Genomic DNA, 12,897 nt, shown 5'->3' on the forward strand with positions numbered 1-12,897 from the left:
GGACCTGCCAGGAGAGAGAGGTGAGAAAAGAGGCAACTGCTGTACCTGGTGGTCGTGGCTCTCAGTGGAACCACGGGATGCCCTGGATGCAAAACACAGTGGCGTTTTCTGGGATCAGGGAACCAACCCTTCATCCCGAGACTGGAAGCTTTTAACTAAGAAGTAAAGTGAACGTATCAGTTGGCATATACTGTGTAACAAGCCTCCCGATGTTTAATGACTTTGAACAACCAACATTGTTTCTTGCGATTCTGTGGTTTGGTCGGGCTGTTCCAGTCTGGCTGTTCTAGTCGGATTGGGCTAAGACGGCCTCACTCACGTGTCTCACTATCCTGAGGCCGGTTGGCCTGAGGGACAGGGAGCTGCAGCTGGGACGCCTTGTCCCTGCTCCATGTGGTGTCACCCTCCAGCAGGCTGGTCTGAGCTCCTTCACAGTGCAAGCTCAAGGTTCCCAAGGGCAGCAGGAGAGGACAAACCAGCACACAAGTGCTTGTCAACCTCTGCTCACAAGGGGCTTGCTAATTCCCCTTTGACCAAAGCAAGTCGCTTAATTAGCAAGTCATGGGTTCAAGGGATGGAGGAAATACTGGCTGTAGTACTTGATGGACAGCGTGTGCGAAGCTCAGAGGTAAGAGAGGAGGTGAAGTGTTGGAACACCACAGGTAGTTAGAGTGGCCAGAGGAGAACAGGCAGAGTGTGTCAGGGGAAGGCCAGGTGATGAAGTGTCTTTGCAGTAAGCTCTGCGGAGTTCAGCGTTTGTCTTGAAGACAGAAGAGTCATTGACAGATCTGAAGCAGGATGTTGATGTGATCAATACGATCTGTAGAAACATGGTTAGATGGCCAAAGCCTAAATCTTGTGTTAGCCTAGGGGTGGTTCCAAGTCAACATGTACCTTCTAAACAGTTTGACCAGAAAAGAGGGCGGAGGCCCTGCAGGTCTGTCGGCAGAGGCAGAGGCTCAGGGCATGAGCACTGTGTGTGTGCAGTCAGCTGGGAGAACTCGGGACATGTGGAGGGAGCCGGGTCTTGCCAGCAACGGTCATCCCCTCAGTCCTTGGGGATCCTGCCAGACACCTGTGTCCTGGGGCTTTAAATAAACGTTTACCTGCTGATGGGCTGAGTGAAAGACAGTCTCTGAAAGTGTATTCTTCTGGTAGATAATATCATATCATCACCCCAAAGGACTCTTTTCTTTCCCTAGGACCTTAAAATAGACAATGTGTTCCAGGGCCCTTGGGCGCCCTAAAAAAAAATCCTTCTCTACTGTCGGGTGAGACCCGTGCTCTCCCATTAATTTCAAGAACTGACCTCTTAACTGGGCTATTAAGTATAACTCTTTAAAAATACTAAAATAGAAATGACTTTCATTTCACTAAAGTCAAGTCACCAAGAGTGAGAACTTGTGGTTTTCACCGGTACGTTTGGGAGCCTTTGTTGTCACTGAAACTGCGTGCTGGCGGGGGTGGTTAGCGGGCTGCTTCTCAGGCTTGGGCGCTAACTCAGATGTTCAAAGTGCTGTCCTTATAGATAAAATGGGGAAGGGGGCCACCCTTCTGTGTGCATTATGCAGATAATAATTTGCTGTGTTTTCTCTCTAATTTTTCAGTAAAAAAGTAAAATACAGAAAAGCATAGGCACGGTGGTGCAGGCTGCTGGGGAGGGCTCATGACATCTGCCCTCTGTGCCTTGAGGGACACCCTCCCTGCCCATATAAGTGCGCACAAGCAGAACTTCAGGGGACAGAGGAAGACAAGAAGGAAGACGAAAACGCCAGAACATACTCCTCTGGGGCAGGCAGGGCGCTGTGGTAGCTCAGAGTCCTGCATCTTCCCCACCTAGAGTCTCCACCACCTTCCATAAAGGCGCTTCTTGTGAGATGGACACTTGGGCACCGTGGCGCTTCCTTTTCCGCCCGCTGATGGGAGCGCTAAGCCAGCGCTGATGTCAGTGGGGCACCGCTCTGCCTGGCTGGGGCTGGGGCCGCAGCTCCTGTGTGTGCCAGGTGTTATCCCCAGGCACTGGTACCTGAATGAGGTGCATTTTCAGAGACGGGAGAGTTTGAGAAACCCCAGTGGCGGGGAAGAGGCGAAAGGCATTTGTTCGCTGCTGAGAAACAGCTGCGTTTTAGACATTTTTGAAGACTGATAACAAAATGTGACAGGGGACCTCATAAATTAAAGGGCCCAAATTTGGTGAGCTTCATTATCATGCGAGATGGAAACGAAAACACGGCGTGTGCTGGAATTCCTGATTCTGCTTATTTGCTTTAATAGCAGATCGTTGCATAAACACTGACTCACGGCGTTTGATACCGAAAGGAAGGCATGGTGTGCTCGCTGTGGTCTGGCTTCCCGCTCCGAGTCTCGAGTCTCGAGTCTCGTGCAGGTGCTGGGAGAAGGGGCGAGCCCGCAGCGCAGGTGACTGAAGGAGCGACGGACCGCCATGGGTTTTTGTACCGACCCACACCCTTGCATGTAGTTTCGCATGAAATAGTAATCAAAACCATAGATTTCTGTATACATACTTAGATTATACTAGAATGTATAGTGTATTGGCGAAAGAACATAGAATCTTATTTTTAGAAGTGGGTGAAGATGCAGGTGTGTGTATTCTGCCACCTGTGTGATATTTCACTAGGTTTTGTCAGCTGATACTCTTACCCACCTGTGCGTTCTGTGGTACCTTAAGCAATGGAACCTCGCTCATCCACAAGGGACATGGGTGCTCAGTTAAAGCCAACACTGCGATCAAAACCACCTGCTGCTGTTTGCCTTTTTAGAAATGTTCATAACACAGTGAAGTCTGAACGGGTGGGACTTCTGAACAAGCTTCCAGTTGCCTCCTTGACTAAGATATAGAGGCAGTCATTGTAATGAAGTAATGCCCGTGAAGATTCTGAGTATCTTATAAGCAAATGAACTATCTCAAGTCAGAATATTGTTGCTCGCCCACCTTTCTTTTATGCAAACACACACACACACACACACACACACACACACACGGCCCCCTGGCTACTGTGCTGAACTCAAACACACACACACACACACACACACGATGGCCCCCTGGCTACTGTGCTGAACTCAAACACACACACACACACACACACACACACACGATGGCCCCCTGGCTACTGTGCTGAACTCAAACACACACACACACACACACACACACACACACGATGGCCCCCTGGCTACTGTGCTGAACTCAAACACACACACACACACACACACACACACACACACACACGATGGCCCCCTGGCTACTGTGCTGAACTCAGCCCAGCTACAGAGCGCATGGCGGCTTGCATGCAGCGCTGTCCCGTCTCACTGTATGGTAAGGACATGAGGTCATAGCTGAGGCTGTAATTTTCTTGACTTCAAAGCCCCTTTGATTCGATCTGTGTTATCTATGACATCATTCACAGATCTGGATTCTTCCAACCTAGCCTACTCATGGTAGCAACCAAAAATGCAGAGTTCCAAGGCACATATATTTACTTTTTACATCTCACCGTCAAATTTACAAACCATATTTCAATCTGTGAAACTGAAAACTCAGATTCGTTTCCATGATTAAATATGTCACCATGGTTGAACATTGCTTAGCAGAAGCCCCTTTTTTCTTCTGATAAAACTCTTTTCAAGGTTTGCGGTGTGAATTTTTTTTCTATTGCTGGGACTCCTTCATCAGGGAGAGTGTTCCATGAAATGCTTGTATGAAAACCCGTGGTAAAGCTATCTGTGGCATGGGCAAAATCTCCAAATAGGCACAGTTTGATTTCGGCAGCTCCGCCTGTCCCTTCTGCCTTTTGGCTGTGGTCTTTCCCCTCTCCCAGCGCCTCAGATCACTGCAGGTACTTTGGTTGACCTGTGAAGAAACAGTCTGATAAGAACACATTAAGTTGATAGAAACTTTGGCCAGGAACTGCATTTTACAAGGGTCTGGAGACCCAAGGATTGAATTTTTTTTTTTTTTTCTTTATGGTGGGGAGATCTTTGGAGTGTCATTTTTTTCAAACATATTAGGAACCAAGCAGCGACCCAACTAATCAATAAATGCCACCCAATCTGCCTTCTCTCCAGTAATGTTCCATATTAAATAACTATTAACTTAATTGTAATAATCTAACTTTGCATATAAACTTCAAAGCTATGGTATACTTTACCAATTTTAAAAATTGTGATGAAATACATATAATGTAATATTTATCATCTTAATTCTTTTCGAGTTCAGGGTACAAGACTGTAGTCAAGTACAGCTCAGTGGTGTTCACACTGTGGTGAAGCCATTACCACCGTCCATCTCCAGAATGTTTTTCATCTCCCAGATGGAAACTCTGGACCCATCCAACACTGACTCCCCACTCCCCTCATCCCAGCCCCTGGCATTCTACTTTCTGTCTCTGTGAATTTGACTTCTCTAGGGACCTCATATAAGTGGAATCATACAGTATTCATCTTTTTGTGACTGGTTTATTTCATTTAGCATAATGCCCTCAAGGTTTACCCATGTTGAGTACGTGTCAGAAATAAGGCTGAGTAATATTTCCTTGTGTGGACATACCGCAGTCTATTTATCCACTCATCCATCAGTGAACATTTGGGTTGCTTCCACTTTGCTGGTGTGAGTAATGCTGCAGTGAACATGTGAACGTGCGTGTGCAAATACCTGTCCCAAGACCCTTCATAAACATTCTTTTATGTTCTTGCTCGATACAGTTGCTTGAAGAAGACGGACACCTGCCCTCTCTGAGCCTTTTTATGATAGAATTGGGTAGACTTCGTGCCCAGTAGTGTTTGAAGTACCTTATCTGCCAATCTCTCACCTAATACTTGAAATGTACTAACAGCAGTTCAGTCCTCAAATATTGAGCAAAAACTTCCCCTCGTTTTCTATTAAAATGCAAATGACACCAGACAGAAGCTGCAGACAGACTTAACCCCTTGTGAGTTCATTTAATCAGATCCTATCTTAGAAGTTTTTTCTGTCCCCCTCCCTATTACATCTGTTCTTCATTCATAGCCTTGCATTATTCCTCTATCACACCATTTTAAAATCGCTTATTTATATTTGCTTCAACCGAGAGAATTGAAGCTTCTTAAGAACAGGACCCTTGTATAATTTCTGTTGTTTTTTCCCAGGCCCTAGTAAAATGTCACACACAGACAACTCTAAGTAAACCATTGATTGATCAGTTCATCCATTGATTCATTCATTCATTCATTCATTTGTTCATCAGGCATTAATTGAGAGCCCACTCTGTTGGCGAGTGCATCTTACGGTTCTGCCTCTCTCAGGCAGCACTGAGAGTTCTGGTTGGTCTAAACCTCAGTCTTTCCGATCAGCCATGAGCATATTGCAAATGCAGACATTCACTCAGAACATTGTTAATGGCAGTCGGTCCCCTCAGAGTGGGGACTGAGGTTTGACTCCTTTGGTTACTGTAACTGTGTACCTCTGTGTGTATACGAGCAACTCCTAGCCCAGGGGCAACACACTTACTGGTTTCAGTGACTATTAATCTCACAGCAACTCCCTTGGAAACAAGTTATTCTGAAAACAATTTGGTGGTAATTCCCTCTCTATAAGGTAGTGGTTATTATCTTATCAGTGAATTTGTTAGTCTTAAACTAAATAATTACGTTAGGCTCTAGCTCAGAGTTTGTTAGTTCTCAGTGATATTACTTTCTATCAAGGTTAATAGGAGACAAATTATGATTTATATTGTTATCGCCGCTGCTATTCTATGATTATTGCTGCAATTTCTTATTTGGTAGATAAACCAAATTGGGAATTAAAATAATGATCACTAGATTGAAACAGAAATTGAATGTCTTTACCACAAAAATATCCTTGTTTTATAAGGAACGAGAAACACTTGAATAAAGGGACTCTTCAGACAATCGTTCAGTCTTCTTTTAAGCAACAGTTCCACTTCTTCACGTCCTAAACTCTTAGACAGAGTTGTTAGCAGGTAATAAAATTTAAAGGCAACTCTTAACTTGCTTTCTGACTTTCTCATACTCCTACTTTAATTCAACACAAATGGAAGTTACAGGAAAGGTAACAGCAACATGCCTAAATAATGAACTACAGTAAATAGCTGTCGTGAATTTATGCCCATAGAAAGGGAGAATTCCAAACAGATGGCTTTGATTAAAGGTACTTTCCATTACAGATTTCATGATGACATTGTTAGTTTAGGAAAGATCATAGATATAATCTATCTTTTTTGTTTGTTTGGGGTTTTTTTTCTTCTTTTTTTTCTCTTTTTTTTAGGGAGAAAGAGAGAGGGAAAGAGGGGAGAGGGGAAGGAGAGAGAGAGGTAGAGAGAGTGAGTGTGAGCCTTTTTTGTTGTTGTTAATCCTCACCCGAGGATATTTTTCCATTGGTTTTTTTAGATAGAGTGGAAGGGAGGGAGAGAGAGAGCTAGAGAGAGAGAGAAATCACATCGATGTGAGAGAGACATATTGATTGGTTGCCTCCTGCATGACCCCAACTCGAGTCCAGGATCAAACCTGCAATCCAGGTACGTGCCTTTGACCAGGAGTCAAACCCACAACCCTTCAGTCCATGGGCCTGTGCTCTAACTGCTGAGCCAAACCTGCCAGGGCTATAATCTATCCTTAAAAACACAGCTTCTGGGGTGCCTATTTTTTTTTTTTTAATTCTGCTCCTCCCACCCCAAGGACCATCACCTATGGAAAGCAATGGCTTTAATGAGTAAGAACAGACATTACAATCTGACCCATTGGCGATTGGACTGTACATCCCTTTGGTTGTAGAGTAACTAAACAGTGATTAATGCTAATTCTCGGTCGCACTGCTACATTATCTTTATAAATAATTTGCATCATGGGGTGTTTCTGTATATCTTATACATTTTAATGTTATCTTTAGCTAGGATTTTTTGTTTGTTTGTTTGCAATAACAGTTTTTAAGATAAACTAATCAAGAAACCTTCTCCAGAGTCAGAGAAACAAGTGCTAGGAATAGGTGGAGGTCTGTCCCCTCTCTTCCCAAGACATTTTTCTTTGCTGCTATTCTTGTTGCTTCTGCCATTAGTAGTAGTAGTAGTAGTAGTAGTAGTAGTAGTAGCAGCACTTATAGTTCTCTGGAACTCACATTTCTCTTTTCCCTCATGCATCAGGATGCTGCTGTTGAAGTAATTTACGTAATGAGAAGCTGCCCCCGCCCCCCCACCCCGGAGCTAGAGCGAGCATTGGCCTGTGTGTGAGACGCTGGCTGTTCTTCCATTAACAGAGAGAACAGTATTGGAAACTTAAATTGCACGATGGAAAGAGTGTTAGCTCTGTCCTTTAAAAAAATCAGTCATTTACAAGTAATTTCTATACCGGCTTGAAGAAGAGTTAGGAAGATAGAGAGTAGGAGTATCAGAAGCCCACCATGTTGTTGTGTCCCGTAGGTGTTTATCATTGTTAGCCTTTGAGTGTGTTTCCTTCCACAATGTTCTGTGCATACATATGTAAATAAATATATGCCAACTGTAATTGATATAGTTTTCTGAAACTCCTCTTCTCACTTTCAAATACATGGTGAACATCTTTCCTTTTTTTTAATCCTCATGCAAGGATATGCTTCCATTTATCTTCAGAAAGAATGGGAGGGAGGGAGAGAGAGGAACACATGACTGGTTGCCTCTCACACAACCCCAACCAGGGCCAGGGATGAACCACAACAGAGGTATGTGCCCTTGACCGGAATTGAACCCACGACTCTTTGGTCCACGGGCCGATGCTCTAACTGCTGAGCCAAACCAGCCAGGGCAACATCTTTCCTTTTTAATAAATACAGAACCTTAAAATGTTTTTCGGCTACTGAGGTTCCCAGCATATGTATATAACGGTGAAAATTCTCTGCCTCCAATGTACGTGCCTGCTCTCTTGCCTCTCGTTTTCTATTTCTGCTGGTATAGAAATTGCACACCTCTTGCTGTGCTCCTAACCATGGTCAGATGAGCAACTTAAATGAGAAGAAATGTAGAAACTCTACTTGATAGAGACTTACACTCTTGGGTGTCCTCCTCACAATTAGGACTTTTGAGAAATGATTATTCTTGAATCTTGGATTCCTTAACACAGCTCATGGTGTCTTTTCCCAGAAATTTTATTCTCCCTTAGATTCCTAGTATCTTCTGTTTACTTACCCTCAGAACTGATGCCTCATAACCCTACCTGGATTGGGGTTCCTTCCTGTCTCTCATCTCTCGCGTGGCCTGGACCTGGCTGAGACTACCTTGTACGTCATTTCGATTCCATCATGTCCATCCCATTTGTCTGGAGTGGCCCCGCTCACCTCTCAGATTACAGTATAAACTCCTCATCACAGTTCTGTTGTCAGTGGAAATCAGGCTCTTCCAGGGGACTGTGAGGAAAGCATTTCACAGATCCACGCATGGGAGGTCGTGGTGTTTATTTGGGAAGGCTGCCGGGGGTTTCCAGTGTTCGATCTCCCACCATCCTGCCATGGAAAAAGTCCAGCTGTGTCCAGGATGGGTCCACCCCCTGACCAGTGACCCCTCCCCCAGGTGAGACTGACAGGCCTCTGTGGTCAAGCACCTCCCCCTGCGCCATTTTGACTTTCATTGCACGTGTACCTACCTAACCCCTTGGAGGGACAGTGATTCGATGCCCTGGGTGTGAAGCTTAGCTTCCTGGTGCAGCGGACAGGCTCAGTGTCCAATTCCCTTTGCTCTCTTCCTAATATCTAACTACCTGCGGTCACAGTTCAGCACCTCCTGCCTTCACCGTCTGTGACCTGCATCCTGCATTCAAGCACAGTACCCTGCTCACCTCTCTGCGCAGTGGTTCTGCCTCTGCACCTCGCCCATGCCCTCAGCCCGCACGAAACGCGGTTCTCGCAGGGCTCAGCCTGTGAACCGCCCCTTCTGGTCTTTTAAGCGCTCTGGCTGGGAGTCATTTCCGTGGTGTCTTCTCTGATTAAGTCCACTGGGCTCTAGTCAATATCTGGAAAGACATTAGAGGGAAACTTTAAACAGCTGACAGTGCATTTTGTTTTGTTTTTTTAATTAACAGGCTTTGATTTTTTTAGAGGGTTTTAAGTTCACAGAAGAATTGATTGGAAAGTACAGAGAGTTCCCACATTCCCTGCCTCCCCCCTCCCCAACACAGTGTCCCCTGTTGTGAACATCTTGCGTCAGAGTGGTACATTTGTTATAATTGATGGACTAGTATCGATACACTCTTCTTAACTGAAGTCCACAGTTTACAGTAGGGTTCATTCTTTCTGGCATACATTCTGTAGGTTTTGACAAATGTATAATGATCTGTGTTCGACCATTACAGTGCCTTACAGAATAGTTTTACTGCCTTAAAAGTCTCCTGTGCTCCCTCTATCCGTCCCTCCCTTCCAGACCCGAACCCCGGATCACCAAAGTTTTGCCTGTTTCAGAATGTCATATAGTTGGACTCATACAGTATGTAGGCTTTTCATATGGGCTTCTTTCACTTAGTAATATGCATTGAAGGCTCTTCCATGTCTTTTCATGGCTTGATAGTTCTTTCTTATCACTGAATATAATGTTCCATTGCATAGATATACTACAATCTATCTATCCACCTACTGAAGGATATCTTGTTTGTTTTCAAGTTGGTCCATTATAAATAAAGCTACTGCAGATGTCCACGTGCAGGTTTTCCTGGGAACACGTTTTCACCTCCTTTGGATACGTGCCAAGGAGTGTGTTACTGGGTCATAGGGTAGGAGCATGTTTCATTGTGTAAGTAACTACCAAGGTGTCCTCCAGGTGGCTGCGCGGGTTTGCCTTCCCACCAGCAGTGGGAGTCCCTGTTGCTCCTTCCTCACCAGCATCTGGTGGCGTCAGTGCTCTGGATCCGGGCCCTTCCAGTCGGTGTGTAGTGGTATCTCATTGTTGTTTTTTGAAATTTCTTAATAATGTGATGTGGAGCGTCTTTTCATATGCTTTTTTGCCATCTATAGATCTTTTTTTTTCTTCTTCCTTTTTATTGATTTTAGAGAGAAGGAGCAGAGGGAGAGAGAGATAGAAACATCAATGAGAGAGAACATTGACTGGCTGCCTCCTGCATGCCCCCCAGTGGGGGTCGGGGCCACAACCTGGGCATTTGTCCTGACCGGGAATCGAACCAGCGACCTCTTGGTGCATGGGCCAGTGCTCAACCCCTGAGCCACACCGGCCAGACACTATAGAGCTTCTTTAATGTGGTGTCTATTCAGTCTTTTGACCACATTTGAATTGGAGTGTTTGTTTTCTAATAGTGCAGTTTTCCTGCAGCTCTATTGCTGCAGTTGGTTCTTTTTCACATCGAGTTGGCTCTCACTGCTCTGTGAGATCCTGGACTACTTGTAGGCGTGCTTCCCTTCCTCAGCAAACCCGTCTGCCTCCCCGAGGGTCCTCCATGCAACGCACGTCCAACCAGTGCAGTCTTCCCGACCTCCTGCCGGCCGTGTTTTCCCGACCTCAGGTCTGTTTGTCAGCACGTGAGGACCATTTCCTATATCCCCTCCTACCGCCTTTGACGGCCTTATGTAATCTTTCCATATGTAACAGTGCTGTTCCCTTCTGCGCCTGCCTGAATGCGACCTCTTTATGTACCCAACCTACTTATTGTTATAATGTCTAAGGCAACTGCATGGGTCAAGCATGTAGAAGACAGTCGTTGATATAACAGATCCCAGTGTTTCGGTCCATTTCTGAGCCTGAGCTAGTGTTAAGCTTAAGAAAATTTTTGGTTCCTTTGCATTGGTTCTTACATTTTGCTCTCTGCTATAATGATTTAGTAACATGTTTTTAAAATGCTGTTTCTGATGCCTGTTTAGTTTTACCTGCTGACTACAAAAGTTGTCTTAACTTTTTCTGGCTGACTTACTAAAAGCACCAAGTCTTCGGCATTAGGAGATAAAAAGTAAAAGCAGTATAAGTGAAAAAGTAAAAGTATTATCTGTATATAATACTAGGGATTGCATGCTCTATATATGCAATGCTAATTAACATGGGAAGAAGTCAGTAACATTAGTGCACTTTCTGAATCATTGACTACACTATAGACGACATATAGCCTCCCAATCCAGTGTGTTACAAATGGGCTACAGGTATGTCGGGCATTGGTCACTTCAGCCCTTGGGGAGCCTTGAACCCTGAGGCTATAGAGCTCCTGGCATGGGCTTGACTGTTTATACAGTGTGCCTCTACCCAGGTATTTCTTTCTTTTTTATCCTCACTGGAGGACATTTATTTTTTGCATTTATCTTCAGATAGACTGGGAGAGAGAGGGAGGGAGGAAGAGAGAGAGAGAGAGAAACATTGATATGAGAGAGACACATCGACTGGTTGCCACCCACACGACCCCAACGAGGGCTGGAGACAAACTGCCACCGAGGTACATGCCCTTAGCAGGAACTGAACCCAGGCCTCTCTGGTCCACAGGCCGATGCTTTAACCACTGAGCCAAACCGGCCGGGGCCAGGTACTACTTTCTATGTGAGTTGTGCTATCTGAGAGGGAGGGGGGACAGAAGAGAGGCCCCCGGCACTCACTGGCCTGTGGAGTGGAGAGAACAATGATTTTGAGTCCGAAAGACTCCAGTTCATGTCGGCTCTCTGATGACAGAGATTTCGCCACGTTATCCTCACACCTAAAATGTGCTTGGTACATAGTAAGTGATCAGTAGACTTTAATCGACTAGTCAATTTAACAAAACTTGCCTGAATAATAACTTCATCGAGCACGTTACTTCATTCTCTCTGTCCCTCTGTTTCCAGTGGGAGATACTGCGCGTTTCTATAGGACAGATATACATATACATGTAGATAATAGGGCTCTTGTGACCTCAAGTGGCAAAACACATGCACAGTCTGTACATGGTGTCAGGCCCAGAGTGGGGTTCATTTGGCTCTTCTTACCCTCTCTCATTTGAACTATTTTAAGCACAGACGGTGGTGGTAACGATGATGATGGGGGTGATAAAAATTATATAATACACTAATGTCATCCCCTGAGCTGTTCTTAGACAAATATTTCTTTCTAGCCTCATTTTAATAAAGGATTAAACTGACGCTCGCAAAAATTAAATGATTGTGTAAGATTGTGCAAATAGTGCACGACACAAACAGAACCTGAACCCAGATATTTGAATTCTTTTACTTCAAATCTCAAGGATTTCCAGCTATACTAAACATAATAAAGTTTAATCCAGATTCACTTCAAAGACTAAGTCACTTTCAGTTAGCGTGTTATTTGATGCAAATGATGATGATAAAATAAATTTAAGAATGCTTAAATGAGGCAAATATTCCTACACCTTTTTTTTAAAAAATGCAGCCAGCTAAAAATAGGTTTGAGCTAAATGCTTGTGAGAATCTTTAAATTCTAAATCTTGAGGTTTTGGATTAGTAGTGGAGTCTTAATGTGAATTAATTGTCTGTAACATTTTTAAAAGATAAGATGATCCAGTGACATGGAAGCATGAACAGACTGAGGAGTCTCAGAGGGAAGGGGCTGGGGTGGGAAGAGATGAACCGAAGCATGTATATGCATGTATGCATAGTCTGTGGACCCAGACAACAGCGCAGTGAAGGCCAGGGGGCGGGGGGCTGTGAATGGGGGCAGAGGGGACCATCTGTAAAACTTTCAACAATAAAGATACATTTTAAAAAGATAAAAATATAAACCTGCATGCCATTATAAAACTCAGTGAGCTGAGCTGAGCTGATGTACTATGAGAACAAGAGGGTTGTGAAGAGGCAGGTTTATGGAACTACCTTTAATGCATTTGATGACATCCTTTTGACAGGAATGAATGTCTTTAAAATCTCACACCATCGAGAAGGGGGCAGAAATCAGCAATGTGTCTTCTTTTTTCACTTTTTCATTTGAA

The 12,897-nt window shown here is 44.4% G+C and overlaps 1 protein-coding gene across 7 annotated transcripts in view; it reads left to right on the plus strand.

The window, feature by feature from the left end:
* ATXN1 (ataxin 1) overlaps nt 1–12,897 on the plus strand; it is a 393,782-nt gene that overhangs the window by 256,637 nt on the left and 124,248 nt on the right. The window lies entirely within an intron of this gene.

This window comes from Molossus molossus, unplaced genomic scaffold, assembly GCF_014108415.1.
Source record: "Molossus molossus isolate mMolMol1 unplaced genomic scaffold, mMolMol1.p scaffold_m16_p_12, whole genome shotgun sequence".
Taxonomy (NCBI): Eukaryota; Metazoa; Chordata; class Mammalia; order Chiroptera; family Molossidae; genus Molossus; species Molossus molossus.